Consider the following 4,192-nt stretch of genomic DNA (forward strand, 5'->3'; position numbering starts at 1 on the left):
AGCATCTCCAAGGGAAGAGGAATGGGTCCCAGCTGTCAGCCCCTGGTCCTCCTCTGAGGGGAAACAGATGTGCCATCCCTAGCAACTGCAGAATCTTCCTGCTCCTTGGGCTACATCAGAATAAGGCCTCTGGCAAGGATGCTAAAACAAGATGAGCTTGGGTGAGGAGAAAACAGTGCTCACAGTGGTGACAGTGGTGACATTATCTGTCTGTTGTGGGAGCTGGGGTCTTTCCCTCCCTAGATTCCAACCTAACATTCTCCCGGACTGGGCATAGTGGCATAGACCCATAATCCTGCGAGGGAAAAGCAAGAGGCTCAGAAGCTCAAAGATACCCTCAGCTACTTCATGAGTTTGAGGCCAGCCTGGCTACATGAGACCCTGTTTATAAGATAATGGCTGTCTCCTGTCCTCCCTCCCAGCCCCTCTAGGGTAACTCAGTGATTATCCGTGGGCCTGGTGTGAATTCAAGCTCCTGATAGCTGGCCACCCTTCATCCAGGCCGTCTACTGCTGAAGCCTCAGTTTGCTTGGCTGTAAAGTGGGGGCGGTAGATGCTAAAAAGGAGGTAGCTGGTGCTGAGTTTCAATCTCAGTGTCTCCCTGACATGTAGGAAGTATTCAGTAAATGTTCCTTGGTGACCTCATCACCCTCCCAGGGAAGTCTGGCTCCTTCTCCCCATTAAAAAAAAAAAAAATCCACAGTGGTGAGCTGGAGGTAGCTGAGACCACAGGCTCACAGCAACAACGTGCCCAAAATTACTATTAGGAGTACATTTGTGTGTGTGTGTGTGTGTGTGTGTGTGTGTGTGTGTGTGTGTGTGCTATATCCCACATGGAAAGAAGACAACTTCCAGGAGTTGGTTCTCTCCTTCCATGGTGGGTTCCAGGACCCAACTCAGGTGGCCAAGCACTTTTACCCAGTAAGCCATCTCACTGGTCCCAATTAAGTAGTTCCCGCCTTCCAGTAGCTAAAGGCCCAGGGGACAAAGGCAGAGGCCACTGGTAATAACACCTTTGATGAAGCAGACTGAACAGAGCAAAGCCCCAGGAGTGCAGGATGGAGAGTAGATAATTCCCGGGGTCTACTGGGTCTTAAAGCATAAATGTGAGATGGATGAGGTGACCAGGCAAGCGGGGCATCTGCAAAGGCTGGGCTGCACAGGCTGCAGCATGCAGGTGGTCCCCTGAGCTGGCTCACCAGGAGGAGGAGGCTGAGGTGGGGAAGGCGGTGGAAAGATCTTGAAGGCTGTACTAAGAAACCATGTGGCTTTGTTCGCCTTGGACCTCGGTGAAGGAAGCCCAGCCTGCAAAAGCTGGAATTCACACCAGGCCCATGCGCAACCACTGAGTCACCTACGGGGCTGGAAGGGAGTGGCAGGAGGCCACTATGGTCTTACAATCATAGCTCCATAGATATTTATCCATCTTCTGAGGACCACTGTGGTGGCTGATGGCAGAGACATGGGTGGTGAGTGAGGTAGGGGACGTGGGAGTCACACTCTTCCTACGAGGGACCCTTAACCCCCAACTCCTATAGTTAATGCAGCAAATGAGCGTTTGGGGACCCAGCTCTCACAGAGCCCAGGGACAGCTCTGAGGCTGCTCATCATTATGTCCCTTGCCAAGAGGAAAACTGAGACTAGGAAGGGATCAAGGTGACTTTCAAGGTCACCCAGCTATTAACAGCTGAGACAAGGCAGGGCTCACCCCAAGCTTGTTTTACACACACACACACACACACACACACACACACACGCACGCACACACACACACACACACACTTGGCTGCCTTGACTCACTCTGATCTCCCCAAGCAGGGAAATGACCTATTCAGAGAGATACAATGTCACAGGTTCAAACCCTGCATATGACCTGGCAAGATCACAGAGTGGAAAAACTAGATTGGAATAAAAAATTTCACTGATCCTGATTCACCATCCGAGCCTCCTGCTCTGTGGTCTGCCTGCTGTGTGACTTTGAACGACCCACTCATGGTCTCTGCACCTCTGTTCTCTTACCCATTAGAGCACACCCATTGTTCGAACAGTGATTCCACGAGATGACGGTGAGGTCAAAATGCAGTATTAATATCCAACATGAACACTTCCCCCAAAGTTATCCCCTAACCAATGGGGATAAGCTCGGCTTATAGGTGAGGAAACCCAGGCACAAAGAGAAAAAGATGCCCTGGTCCAAGCTGATCAGGTTAAATTAAGTGGAGACAATTGGGCTCAAAGTGGGGTGTCCTGGTGTGGTGCCACCTGGTCAGCAGCCCTAGGACAAGACATACTTTCAACCCTCAGCATGTCCTGACCTATCTGAATACCATCATCCACATACTACTGCCAACCTACCCAGCCTGTGGTCCTCAAGCCTCTGGCAATTTCTGATGGTTCTGGGGTGGGATTACAAGGAAAGGTACCCCCAGACCCCTTTATCCCAGCTTCTGCCTAGTTCTTGCTTCCCCATTGAGGCATCCCATGTGTTTGGTCCCTTCCTGGGTTCTACAGAGTGCCCACCCACCCCAAGCACCCCCTGGGCATCTCTGATGATCTGGGCTGACTGTAGAAGATCTCATGGGGTGCACAGCCTTTGATGGGTCATCTCACAAGGCCCCCAAGAGTCCCTAATTGCCTCCCTGTTTTAGGCAAAGAATAGTGCCACCAAGCAAGTGCCAAGCACCAAAGAGGCACACCCAGCTCATCCTGGAAGTGCAGAGATAATGTCTGCCCTCTGCACAAGGCTGCGGGGAAGATGAAAGACAAGCAAACCCCCTTTTGTTATCATCCACTTTGTCACCAGCATCACTACGAGGGAAGGCTGTGGAGGTCTTGGGAGAAAAATGGATGCATTAATATAATTGACCAAGCATTCTAGAATCGGGCTGAGTGACGGTGATAATGATGGCCATAGTGATGACGGCATGCTTATGTAGCCCTTGCGGCATGCCTAATTAAGCAACATTGCATGATAAATATGAATCTATACGAGGTTCGCTAATTCTGTTTCATGTCTACTCTTTACATACCATGACCTGTTCCATTTAAAGGTGTGATTCTTTTGAGCCCCGTTTTACGAAGCTGATGTGAAGAACCCCAAGCTCACAGATGCGGAGGGCTTTGCTCAAGTGCACCAAGCCTGGGCAGTGTATGTAGTTCAGTCAATAGTATGCTCATCTGACATGCAAAAAGTTCCGAGTTATATCCCCAGCACTGCATGAATCAGACAGGCCTGTAAACCCAGCCCTGGGGAGGTAAAAGGCAGGGAGATCAGAAGTTCAAGGTCATTCTTGACGACACAAGAAGTTCAGGGCCAGACTGCACTGCGTGGGAACCTGTCTCAAGAGAAAAAACAAAAATAAAAAGGAAAGGAAAAGAGGGAAGGAGGGAGGGAGGGAGGGAGGGAGGGAGGGAGGAAGGAGCAAACAAAGAACGGAAAGAAGGAGACAGTGTGGGCCTGAGACTGTTACAAACACCCACACCCACCCAGCCACAGCTCCTCATAGGAGGAACTAGACAATGTGGGACATAGAGAGGACAGAGAAGCAGCTGAGAAGCGGAGGTGACACTCCAGAAAGAGGGCAGATATGGGAGCAAGATGGAGGTGGAGTATAGGCTGGTCCACCACCACCCACCACTGGTCTGAATTTCTGGTGTATACCAATGCACCCTCATGTGGGGCTGTGGACACAAAGTAGAGAGAGAGGAAGGCAGCGTGAACACCACAGGTCAAGATCCAATGCCTGCCTCCCTGACTCAGGCAACTCAAAGAGCCGGCTGCTGGCACAGGGGGCGGCTCAGCACCGGCATCCGTCAGCCAGCCGTCATCACCGCCCACCCCTGGGTCACGAATCAGCAGCTCCACTTACCTCCTGCCAGCCAGCGTGCTCCAGCCAGCTCTGTCACTGGCCGCTGAGCATTTTGCAAATGTGGCCCTGTCAGCCCTGGGTTGAAGTGGGAGTTCACGCTCCAGTGGCTGCAGGAGAATGCCGGCACAGGATGCACTCACACAGTGCACCCTCAGACATGTCCCCGCCTGTGTCTGCCATGCAGAGATGCATGTGCACCGCCGAGCACACAGAAGATATCCTGCAGGTCTGCAAATGCAATCACAGGCCAGCATGGTTATGTATGCAATGGAGGCAAGTGTTCATGTGTGCATCTATGTTTACATACAAAGCATGCAATATAT

This window comes from Arvicola amphibius, chromosome 5, assembly GCF_903992535.2.
Source record: "Arvicola amphibius chromosome 5, mArvAmp1.2, whole genome shotgun sequence".
Lineage (NCBI taxonomy): Eukaryota > Metazoa > Chordata > Mammalia > Rodentia > Cricetidae > Arvicola > Arvicola amphibius.